Genomic DNA, 13,448 nt, shown 5'->3' on the forward strand with positions numbered 1-13,448 from the left:
CAAGACCTGAGCATTATCTATCTATCTATCTATCTATCTATCTATCTATCTATCTATCTATCTATCTATCTATAAATGTTTCCACTTATAAGCATATATACCTATGTTAAGGTAAACATGAGTTGACACTGAGGTCTCCAACTCAATTTTGTTACCATCTCCAATTTCGTTACCATATGGATTACTCTAGCTCCTTCCCTAGCTTATCGATAAACTCCTGCTCCAACAGTGAGCAATGTGGCTTTGATCACATACCATCAATTTCCTTGTTTAATTTCAGTATGTGTAGCTGAATTGTTATCTCATACTCATGTGGAAAATAACTTTATTGACTAGAGCATAGGTCTTACACACAATTTTGTTTACCTTTAATTTTACAACCTACACTCATTTCCAGAGTTACTTAGGTTAGCACATTTTCCCACACCCCTTCAGAGAAGTTGTTTCATATGTCTACAGTACAGTTAGACTCCTTTGTTACATTCTGCATTCCATTCAGGAATCCTATGACCTACCAAATAAACTTGTAAAACTTGCATATATAACTACACTGTAACGTGCTGTGAAGTTCATGGGTTTTGATAGATGCGTAATGTTCTGTGTCAGCAATTATATGTCATACAGAATGGTTTTACCACCCTAAAAGTTGTGCTGTGCAGAACAAGTCAGCCCCTCCTTGCTGAACCCCTGGTAACCACTGATCACTGTAGTTTTGCTTTTTCCAGAATGCCATATGATTAGAATCAGACTGATGTAACATTTTTAGATTGGCTTCTTTTACTTAGAAATATGCATTTAAGATTTATCCGTGTTGTTTCATTGCTTGATAGATAATTTCTTTTCATTGCTAAATAATATTCCATTGTATGGGTGCCATTTGGTTTTCACAAAGATGCATAAATAACTCAGTGGAGAAAGTATAGTCATTTCAATAGTGTTGGAACTATCAGATATCCATTTGTAAAAAATGCACCTCTATGAATGATCTATGAATGAATCATAGATCTAATTTCACAATTTTACAATTAAATCTATGATTTATGTATATGAGGATGATATTAAGGTTCATCTATCATTAATTCAGAATTAATCATAGATCCAATTGTAAAATTATAAAACTTTTAGAAGAAAATCTTCATGACCTGCAGCTAAACAAAGAGTTCTTAGATGAAACTCTGAAAACATGGTCCATAAAAGAAGTTGATAAATTAGACTTCATCAGAATTAAAAACCTTTGCCTCACAGTAGACACTATTTAGAGAATGAAAAGATAAACTACAGACTGGTAGTATATATTTGCAAACCAGATGTCCAACAAAGGACTTGTATCCAAAATATATATAGAACTTAAAACTCAACAGTAGAGAAAACAAACTAATTATAAAAGTGGCAAAGACTTGACAGATATTTCTGCAGAGTATATACAAATGGCGCAGGAAAAGATGTTCAACAACATAAACCAAGAAGGAAATGAAAATATACAGTCTGGGGCCAGGCATGGTGGCTCGCGCCTGTAATCCCAGGACTTTGGGAGGTGGAGGCAGGAGGATCGCTTGAGCCCAGGAGTTTGAGACCAGCCTGGGCAACATAGAGAGGCCCTGTCTCTCTCTCTCTAAAAAGAATAAATAAATAAATAAATAAATAAATAAATATGAACTGGACCCTTAGTACTTTTCTGAATTTCTTTCTTCACATCAGCCACACACATATCTTTGCAGTTTTTGGAATATAATGGATACAATCTTGACCTGTACCTGAAAAGTACTTCCCCCAAATATTTACATAGCCAGCTATCTCACATCTTTCAAACTTTACTTAAATGTCAGCTTCCTAACGAGGCCCACTAGCTCCATCTGTTTAGATTACAGTCTCCTATCCCTGTACTCATAATGCCTCTTTCCATTTTCTTTTTCATAGCATTTATCATTTTCTAACAAATTATATAATGTATTAATTACATTTATTTCTTATTGGTATCTTTACCTATTAATATCTAAATTTTGTGGAAGCAGAGGTCTTAGGCCTTTTTAAATGGTGGATCCCAGTATCTGACACATAGTAGATGATCCATAAATATTTGCTGCCTGTATGAAAGAAATAATGTTGTTGCCCACCATTTAACAAAATTTTAATATTGCGATGTCTGAATATCAAATATTTATCATTTTTATGTGCTTTAAGTTCTTATTAATTTAGTAGTTAGTTATAGGGGTAGTTTATATATATAAATGCTATTACATTTTCCTGTATCTATATTAGAATAACATAATTTTTGCACAGAATCCCTAGTTCAAAGACTTAATTACCCCTCTTTTTCAATATTGTTTTATATTTCTATCTTTCTGTCTTTCTCCTCTTCCTTCTTGTTACATTTCATGGGAATTTATAATTGAGCTAGATTAGTGACACTCTTCTTTTTCCTCAAGTATAAAATAAATGCTTTTTTTTTTTTTTTAAAGCTCAGGAGTTTAAGCTAGTCTTATTAAACTCTCATGAAAATTATTTGTTTTTGGAAGGAAGAGATAATGTAATAGACAAGGTTGTCTTTTTATGCCACTGAAAATATGGAATTGCATTGTGCATGGTGGTTTTTGCCTGTAATCTCAGCTACTCAGGAGGCCTAGGCAGGAGGATTGCTTGAGGCCGGGAGTTCGAGATCAGCTTGGGTAACAAAGCAAGACTCCATCTCTAAAAAAATAACAAATAAAAAATTAGTTGGGCATGGTGGCATGTGCCTGTAGTCCCAAGTTACTTGTGAGGCTGAGGTGGGAGAATTCCTCAAACCCAGGAGTTTGAGGCTGCAGTGAACTATTATCTCACTACTTCACTATAGTCTGGGCAAGACTGCTTCTGGAATTGGGACACAGGAATACAAGTAGGACCTATCAGAAGTAAGCAAGTAAATGTTTACTTTCATTGAACAAATTGCATAGGATCAGATAAGCAGAAGGTTGGCCAGTTGCATTTTTACCTTGCTGCTTAAGTTCAAAATTGAGATTTTTGGATATACCTTCAATGAGAAGGAAAAAATAGAAAGTCAGCTTTCAGTTTTGCAAAGTGTTACTCAAAACATGTATTATGGATGCCTCAGTTCTTAGTTTAGTTCTTGGCTCAAACTCATGTTTGAAAATATGGATGTTGTTATTTCTGCTATATAAAATGACTTGAGTGGCATAGACTTTAGAAGCAGTCTTTATATTGAGAGCCTTTTAGATTTAAATGGTCATTTATTCTTTGACAAATATGTTCAGAAAGCGGTGGAATGATCATTAGTTTTGAAACCACAAAGCACTGGGATTCAAGTGGTGAGAAAAGCAAACACAATCTTTGGCTTCCTAGGAAATACAACCTAGTGGAGGGGGGTAGGTATTTAAAATATCATGGTGACATGTAATTACAGAGGCTTCAAAATTAAAGTAGAAAGAGCAAATATAGTAGACTAGAAAGCGGTGGAATAGTCTGGGGAGCACTGGGATGGTACCCCCAAAAAAGTATTGAGTTGGGACATGAAGGGCAATAGTTTAGTTAGTGAAGTGAGGTGAGATTGAGAAGAATTTCCAGTTGGAGGCAACAGTATTTTGTTTTTTTTTAAAAAACCTAAGCTGGATTGTGGTATGTTGGGGGAAAAGAAAAAAGAGACCAATAGGACTCTTAGTATAGAGAGCAAATGAAAGGGTGTTGCTAGGTATGAGGTAGGCAAAGGCTAGATCATGAGTTGCCTTAAGTGTGCCAGAAGGAATCTTGATCTATCGCTAATAGATAATCTCTAACAGCTTTGAAAAGCAAGAGAAAGGTTTTAGACAAAACTCAGATGCTCAGAATTTGGTTTCAAAAGTGTCACTCCATGTGCCCAAATGTAGAAAATCAACTAGGGGAAGAGGTGCTGGAAAAGAAACAGTCAAGTTAGCAGGCTACTTTATATTAGTAATAATCAGGCAAGTGATGGTTGTGACTAAGATGGTTTAGACTAGATGAGTTAGGAGGCAATTGTGATACTCCTGATAATCCAGGCAAGAGATGAGGCTGGTTTGTTCTAGAGCAGTGCTAGAGGAGATGGAGAAAAATGAATGTGTTGTTCATAGCTGTCTCCTTTCTATGTCTTACTGACCAGAACAGGTCATCTATGTAATCAATGCAATGTATTAGCTACCTAATGCCAGCTGATATGAAGTTTGCAAGCAAGACTATGGTCTAATGGATCCCAATTTAGAGATCAAATAATAGTGCAGTTCTTTAAAGGATTGAGATTTCTAACAGGCTCTTCCTGCACTTTTAAGAAAGATGGCATGATGCTTTTGGGAACGGTGGTGCAGATAATCACTCAAAGCTCTAAGCAAACACCAGACGAGGAGGACCCTTGAGTCAGGAGCTGCTGCAATTCCTGGCAGCTAGCCTAGCAGCAGGAGGTAGGGAGGTGACATATAGGCAAGGCAGATGTTCTGTTGAGCTACTCCATCTGGATAGGGGCTTTTAGTTCCACTGCTCTTTCCCAGTCTTACAGGAAGCAAGTGCCAGTGATGCATCTTTGTTTGGATGAACAGGACCTTGTGTAGAGGAAAAGCACTTGCCAATTACCAAATGCTCAGGGTCAATGGGAACCCAGATACTGCACTGACAGCGTTGTGGGAGATTGATGGGGCCTCTTCAACAAGTGTTTCTCCGAAAGAGTACTTGTTGACAGTATTAAGGGAAACCATCGAATCCCAACCTGTTTTGATACAGAGATAAAACGTGTTAATAATAGCCTCCTCATTGAATAGTCTGTGCCAGGCTTTTCGTGATTTGCCTTCACTCCTTTCCTCGTACTTCTCAGATCTCATTTCCCTCTGACCTCCCACATTAGCCACAACAACTCCTCATGGTATCTTGAAGACCCCAGGGGTATTGCTAGCTCACAGACTTTGAATTCTCTGTCTAGAATTTTCTTCTTCCAGATATGTGCATGTTTGCTCTGTTCCTTTGATAAGTCTCCATTCAAATTAATGTCCTTGACCGCCTTTCTCCTCAATCGCACTTGTTTCTCTCTGGCCTTTCACCTAGTTTTCTCTCCTTGCAGGATTCTCTGCACCGCTGCACTATAAAATGCACATATATTTGTTTATCTGTTTGTCTCCACAGTAATAATGCAAGCTCCATGATGTGGAGATTTTGTCAGCCTTCCTCACTGTGTCATCCTCAGCATCTAGAAAAGTCTGCACAGAGTAGGCCCTCAAGAAGTATAAGAGTGATTGATCAAATGGATCTCGTTTAATATTCAAAGCACACCTGAGAAGTATTATTGCTATCCAATTTGACAGAGGAGGAAATGAGATTAAACATTTTATATAAAATCAAACGCATATTGATTTCAGAGTCTAATCTTTTTACTAAGGCTAGTCTGTCCCATTTTGATTTTCTCTGTATCATATAAACTGAAGACAAAAAATGGAAAATACTACTTACCCTTGTTATCAAAACTGTCCTTTGCCAAGCCCATGGACATAATACCAAGATAGAGCAATGGTGTGGCCATTGTCCAGGTACAAGAAAACCTTTTTGAGATTGAAGGTAGAAACAGATAGGAAAATATTCTCTGAGCGCTTATGATCAAGGTTGCCTCTACTTTGGTTATAAGAGAGAATTTATATGTGTATATGTCTCAAAGCAGCAACCTGGCATGATGCCTCCCCTGAGGAGAAGACAATGACCTTTTTTGGACAGAAGATGAATGAAAGAAACTGAAGACAAATGTCTGAGAGATTCTCAGCCTCTTTCCAAGAAAGAAAACTGTAACCTCCCAGTCCCCTGAAGATGAAGCTCCAAAATCTCCTTTCTTTCTTTAAGCATTTTGTGCAGTCAGAGGCAGAGAGTGGCGGTAGTGATAAGGATTTAATGATGTGAGGTGTTATTTGTGTAAATAACTGTGAGAAATCTCAAAGCTTACAAGTGGTAATGACCATAAACTCCAGCTCTCTAAAGCCAGGTGGGCAGTGTAATCTGTTCATGCATAACCCAGCCTACCATATGTTAAATGCATTTGATGAGTGGCCATTATATTAAATTTACTTTCCTATTTCTCAGTTCTGGGTTTGCTTGTACGGAAAACTAGACGCTTTCCCCACAAAAAGATCTAAGCTGCTGACTCTTTGGGAATTTTTATTGTGAGTATGTCCTTGAGTGGTTATTTTTTTTGTATTACTACTTGCAGAAATGTTTCTTTCTTAGCAAGCACATTGCCAAATTATATGCATTTCAAATGATTTTGCCAGCATAAAAAATTAGAACTGTAGGTGTGGTAAACAATATATCAAACAGGAAATCAGGACTTGGTGATAGAACTTGGATAAACTCAAATGCTGGAAGACTAGAGTATTATACATAATAATTTTTTTGTATATTAGCTGAGGGTTAGGCATTTTCTTCCTTTTTTTATTCAACTCTGAAAATCTTTAATAATCTCTAAGTTCACTCTCCTGCCATTGAAAACAATATATTAAACCTAATAAGATCTACTTTTAACTAAAAATCTTAAAGTGCATCAGGCAAATCTTTCTAATTTATCAATTTTCATTGATTATAGTAGATTGAAAATTGGCCTAAATGTTGCTTGATTATAAACCTAGAATTTTAAAAATGTTCCTTTACAAATACTCTAAATTTTAGCCAAATGGGAAAATTCTAGTTAGATGAAAGTGATGTCAATTTGAATTTCAAAGCTCTACTGCATTTTTATATTTTCTCTATAAAATATTGATATTTCTTAGTTCCCTTTTTTCTTTTTAAATATCAATTTAATACCCTCATAGTCTAATATTTCTTTTATTGTACTGCTATCTCTAAACTTCTAATAATGTACTAAAACCTCAATTTTATTTGTTCTTAGATTGGCTCACTTGATTTAAGCAACTTTAAAATAATAATTGCAATTGGGTTTTGCTCTTCTTTTTGAACACGATAAAGAAAAAATAAAAGATTGGTTGAGAACAAAAATGAATGAAATATGTGGTTTATCAAACTTGAATTTATGTATTTGTTGGCATACATACACATTTCATCCAAAATATATGTTATCGAAATAAAACAAATAACAACTTATGTAATTTATTATCATGATTTTAAATGTGTATTACTGTATTTGTTTTATTTAACAAAACTTTATGTGGAGCTCACCATGTTCCAGGCATCATTCTAAGAGCTTGATAGGTATTAAGTCTCTTCATTAATCATTATAACCACCTCTCTGGGGCAGGTACTATTATCCCCAATTTGCACGTTAGGAAAAGAGACACAGAGAGGCTACATGATTTTTCCAGTGTTTTACTACTAACAGATGAAAGAGCTGTGATTTGAAACCTCCAGAATATGTGTTTTTAACTACTGCGCTATGCTGTCAGTCTTGGTTGCTTAAAAGATGAAAGTGTTGAAAATGTCAACTTTCAGTGCCCGTCATTATTTGGGACTATTAATAACTGGAAAGAGATGAATTTTATGACCTATCTCTTTTACCTCAGGAAAATACAATGAATATTTTATAAGTATATACATTTATGCATGTTATATATAGGCACCTATGACAATAAGAATAGTTACGACTACATTATAGTTCTGGCATTTCCTTACGATTTGTCCTCTCCAAGGATTTCTGGATAATTCAAGAAGAGGCTAATGGAAATGTCTGAGTGCAGATCAATTTGTAGCTCTTATTCCTTTGGCCCCCCCTTCACCTTTGGGGGCTGATTATCTCTTTGTATTCCATGCTTTTCCACGTTCCATATGAAACCACAATGTACTCATGATTAACTTACATTGTGGATAATTTTTCACAACCAAGAATTATCAGTTAGCCTGCACTCAAAATTCTCTCCATGAAATAATATCAAAAGAACTAGAATTCTTATTATGACTTAGATGTGAATAAGAATGTGGCTTTCTGATATGGTTTGGCTCTGTGTTCCCACCCAAATCTCATCTTGTAGCTCCCATAATGACCATGAGTTATGGGAGGGACCCAGTGGGAGATGATTGAATCATGGGGGCGGGTCTTTCCCGTACTGTTCTCATGATAGTGAATGGGAAGATTTGATAGTTTTATAAACAGGAGTTTCTCTGCACAAGCTCTCTTTTTGCCTGCTGCCTTCCATGTAAAATGGGACTTGCTCCTTCTTGCCTTCCGCCATGATTGCGTGGCCTCCCCAACCATGTGAAACTGTAAGTCCAATAAACTTCTTTCTTTTGTAAATTGCCCAGTCTTGGGTATGTCTTTATCAGCAGCATGAAAACGGGCTACTATATTTTCTTTGTTTTACAAAACTAATTTCATATTGCTCCCATGTTTTTGTTTTACCTATTTCTTCTAGTGGAAGAAGAAAGAAGTAGAACTTTCTAGTCATGTTTAAACTGTAGTTTAAAACTATCTCTTGTAGATACAAACACAGTCAGTTCGGAGTTGAGACTCACTTTCGAGGATGTTTTGTCCTGGCTGATTCCGACTGTGTGTGAATTGCTGGTTTGGATCCTGGGTATGGCAGCACTTGCTGTAGATCACTGCACACCTTGTCCTTGTCTCTTCTTGTGAGGTCCTTACTCTCTGAAGTCTCCTTGTCCTAAGCACTTCTCCAGTCCCCTGCTCCTATTAGCATCTATCGCAGAATGTTGCAGTAAAATTTTTCAAAGGTAAAAATATGTAATTGATGCGCCTTAACCAGTATTAAAATGCAGCTGATTTGGGGGAACAAGAACCCTTCAATCAAATCAATGTGGTGGAAAAGGGTCAGAATACTGAGAGGAGAGGATTTGGGGGGAGAATTTCTTTAGACAGTGTGGTGCTAAACCTGTGAACCAGGGTTCTCCAGAGAAACAGGACCAATAGGATCTATGTGTGTATAAAGATATTTATTTTAAGAAACTGGCTCATGTGACTGTGGGTAGTGGAGTGAGTCCAAAATCTGGTGGGGGAGGCCGGCAAGCTGGAGACTCAGGAAGGAGTTATAGTTCAATTCCAAAATCAACTCCTGGAAAATCAGGAAGAGTCAATGTTGCAGATGAGGCCCAGGTCAGTCTTCTGGAGAATTTTCTCTTGTGGGAGGTCAGGTATTTTTTCTATTCAGGCCTTCATCTAACTGGATGGGGCCCACCCACATTATGGAGGGCAATTTGCTTTACTTAGGGTCCACTGATTTAAATGTTATTCTCATTCAAGAAACAGCTTTACAGAAACATCCAGAAGAATGTTTGACCCAATAAGTGGGTACCATGGCAAGTGCCAACATAACCTCTCCCCTTGTTTACTTGGCACCCATATGCATCTTCTTAAATCATACTTAGCCCCCAAAGACCATTACAAGGTCATACTTCCACCTAGCATTGTACAACTATCCTGAGTACAACAAAAATGCACTAACCGTTTCCAAATCAGATGATGCAGAGTCCTTTAATGATGTGTACTCTTCTTGATATTCTATAACTTGAATACTATGATGTAAAGTTAATAAAAATTACATTCTATGATATAAAGTCAATATGTCTGTGTTATGCGATAAGGGGATAAGAGAGGGAATATACACACATGCATACACACATATTCACAACAAATTAAGGAAGAAGTATTCATGGCATTATGATAATTACAGGTCCTTATCTTTGTAACTGGTCATGTGGCTGTAGCAGGTATTTATAACTACCTTCTTCCACAGCTCATTCCGTATTCTCTTTGCCCTCAGCAAGTATCTTAGCTGGTCATACTTCTTTACCTGGTTGGGTGTTCTAAATCTTAATTCCTGAAGGGTCTGGGCCATTAGGAGTCCTGCCTGGATTGAGTTGTTATGCTTTTCCATTGTTATAATCCAGGATGTGGTAACACTAACAGACGCTCTGAGAGATCTTGTGTATATCTAGAAAGAAGAATTCTAGATATATTCTTTCTTACCTGCATTGTAGCGGGCAGTCCAATTTCTCCCTAGTCCTCCAAGCACTTTGGGTGAGAAATTCTCTACTCCTAGCTTTAGGCCTGGTTCAGAGTTGGGGCCTGCATGGAACTTCTAGGAGAGCTTACAGCTGGTGCTACTGTGAATTGTGGGGCTCCACTTATGTCAGAGAGTTAAAGAAACCTGGGTAAAGACGAAGAGTGTTGCTAGAAAACTGCATTTAGGAAACAACTACATGTCCATGATAGCCAAGCAGATAATGCACATTTTCCATGGACCAAATGTGGGCCATATTAAGGTGAGACTTGTCCCTGAACTATTTTAGGTTCTACTGAAGAGAAAGTGAAGAGCTTCCAGTAGTGGGCCAGAGTGGGCCACCGGAGAACCAAGCTGAGGAAGACTTGTCCATGTCATTGGAGCTGTTCCCTGGCAAGCTCAGAGAGAAAGGAAGCTCTGAAATCCTCACAAAGTACCCAGGTAAAATATCTGCCAGGCCCAGAGAGCATGGTGTTGCTCTATCACTTTCATGCCATGTGGGATGTGATGCCACGCTGAACACTTGAGCTTCTCTGAGACACTCCCAGCCTCTTGGATACACTCAGGAAAATGGGGTACCCACTCACAATGGCCTCAGATTCCCATGAAACTATCTGGGTGTTTCTGTGCCTTTTTCTCCCCTGGAGGTGGTGGATTGCCACGATGCTTCTATTCTGCTCTTTTTTTCCTTTTATTCCTTCATTTCTTCCCAGTGCTGGAAAGGTTCTCTACTTTATCCTTCTCTCTGGCAGAAATTTTTGCCTTATGTTATGGCCGATTATTTTTCTACTTCTTCTTAGTGAGATAATCCTAATGCAAGAAAGGATGCAGGGGACTAACGTATTTTTAGCAAAAACAAAAAACACTTTGGGAGTAAACTTTTGACTGTTTCTTCAGAAAAGCTTCTCTCTTTTGTGTTGCTAGGATCAGTGAAATTTTATGGGCTTGCCTATCCCAAGATATGGGTAGAATTCCCATTGCATTAAGAACCTAAACTCATGGTTACTTCTTGCATTACACGATTAATTTATCTCCCTTTGTCCAGTTATGGATCTCTTTTCTTCCTTTTCCTTTTCTCTATTTAATAATCATAAGGTTATTTATCCAGCCTGGGTTAGAGAAGAATTATAATAACCTTATTTCAATGCTTTACTCTCCTTCTTATAAGTTGTTTTTAGAAGCCAGGATCAATCATTAGATTCAAAAGAATGGATAAGTTGGACAATAATTATATTAAACTCTTTGAGAAGATACATGCAGGAGATAAAGATTTTTCCTAGACAAAAAAGATAATTGAATATTCAATGACAGTGACAGCTAATAACTTTAGCATTTTGTCTCAATAGATAGTGATTTTTTTCTAGTGGGGGGGATAGAGGTGTATTATCAGTAGAGATTTTAATTGTGTAATTTGACTTCTAAAAAAATAGGATGCTAGATGGAATGTCTGTATGTGCATTTTCATTAAACATTCTTTTTAATCAGATATATTTAAAGATTCTTGTTTGGGTTAAGTCAGATTTGTCAGCTCTTCAATCAGTTTGTAGTACATTGTAAAAGAATATACTCAAAACAGAGCTAAGCTGTCAAGCTGTGACAACCTGGAATGAGGAAGATTTTCAAAAATTATGAGTGAGATATTTTAAATGTCTCCTTGACATCCACAGCACTATTCAAAATACTTCATCAGAGGCATGTGCTTTCAAAATGTACTTGAAAATTAATGTAAGAAGTGTAATTTGTCAGTCTTTGTCTTAGCAAACGAGGCCCTGACAGTCAGGGAGCATTCTCAGTAATATAGCACTGACTCACCCCACCTGGCGCTGCCAGGCTGCAGGAGAGATGGAGTGACCTCTTCAAGGGGCAGCGAGAAGGGCCTTAAGCAAAGCAGAAACATAAGAGGCTTGATTCCAAGCCCTGTTGATACCTGTTTGAGCTGATGGCGAATGGCAAACTCCATTTGTCCTTTGCCAAGAGGATTGTGTGATTTAGTGATTCCTCGAAGGAGCCATTTCATCCTTAGCTGTATGTTGGGGACATGAGCTATTTGTCCTGATCTCAGCTAATAATAGGGAAGGCTGTGGCAAAGAGACAAAGCCTTGACTATTTATTTTAAATAAGTCCCTTAAGGGGTGAAGGAATATCTCAGGCCGGGGGCAGTCCTAAGTTAGCTTCCTCTAAAGTCAAGGAAACCTTTCCAACACCTGACCTGGGAGAAACCTCCAGGGATGTCACTTAATTGGAGAAGGGGCTACGAATGAATCATATTGAGCCATGAACTTTCACGTTTCTTTTCACTGCTTCTCCCTGCCCAGGAAATGCATGTGTTGTTGTGTTGTGTGCTTGTCTGCGACCAACGTTTAAGAAATCAAAGTGGGAAAGGTACCCAATGCTGGATATTGACGAGAGAGATGTACAATTGATTTTAAGGTGGTTCGGCCTTTCATGTGCATAGAGTTTCTAATGTTTTAAGGTGCACCAAAGGGAAATTCACAATAGGGACTCATGACAGTGACCCAGAACTCAAAAGTCAGGAAGACTGGAAACCAGGTTCTAAGAGCCAGGCAGCTACTGTGTATTAGACCATGGTAGCTTCTTTTCTGTAAATGTGTCTGCTTTTCTCTCTGTGTAGAGAGGAAGGAGATGTTTCAAGAATTGAGGAATGGCCAACATCTTAGATGCTGCAGCAGCATCATGCTAGAACAATGGGGTCTGTGGAAACAGCCTTTGGGCTGAGTGATGAGAATTAACTCGGGGAGGGATGTTTCAGTGGGGGTGGGGAGGCAACAAACTTGTGCAGGAGTGAGTTGAGAAGTGTAAGACAAAAGAATATGATGGCGAGACAACTTTTTGGTTTTATATATATATACATATATTTATTTATTTATTTATCATTCCCTAGGTAACCAATTAGGAAAAGGGGCTTTAGAAAGGAGATAGATGTCAAAGGATACAAAATAGCAGATATGTAGGATGAATAAATGTAGAGATCTAATATACAATATGAGGACTAAAGCTCATAAAATTGTGTTGTCCTAGGGATTTTTGTTAAATAAGTAGATTTCAGCCACTCTTGTCATACACACAAAAAGGAACTGTGGGAGATGGCAGATATGTTAATCTGCTTCACCACTGTAACCATTTTACTATCTATAAGTATCCCATCATACCATCTTATAAACCACAAATAGACACAATCAAATTTATCTAAACAAATAAAAGGAAGGTTTGATACTTGACCTGAAATTATACATCTAGTGAGCAGGGCAGACGTAGGATTCAAACATATGAATGTCTTCCCTGAGGGACAGGGCTCTTAGCTGTGATTATTTTTTCCACCAATTTCATCAGGGCTGTGAAGATGTGGTCACTTACTGAATTGAGAACCTTCTTGGTCCCAGGGTATGCTAAGTCACACAGGTAATATACAGTGAGGTAGCTTCCATGGTTTGCTTAGTCTCACAGAAAAATAACATAGCACAGGGAATGAGTTTTTATTCTTAATCCAGT

The 13,448-nt window shown here is 37.6% G+C and overlaps 1 long non-coding RNA gene across 1 annotated transcript in view; it reads left to right on the plus strand.

Annotated features, from left to right (window-relative positions):
• LOC110743570 overlaps positions 1-12,620 on the plus strand; it is a 42,489-nt gene extending 29,869 nt beyond the window's left edge. The window contains exon 3 of the long non-coding RNA XR_002522858.2: positions 10,228-12,620. This is a non-coding gene — a long non-coding RNA (uncharacterized LOC110743570). The remainder of the gene's footprint in view (positions 1-10,227) is intronic.
• Positions 12,621-13,448: the final 828 nt, after the last annotated feature.

Source organism: Papio anubis, chromosome 5, assembly GCF_008728515.1.
Source record: "Papio anubis isolate 15944 chromosome 5, Panubis1.0, whole genome shotgun sequence".
Lineage (NCBI taxonomy): Eukaryota > Metazoa > Chordata > Mammalia > Primates > Cercopithecidae > Papio > Papio anubis.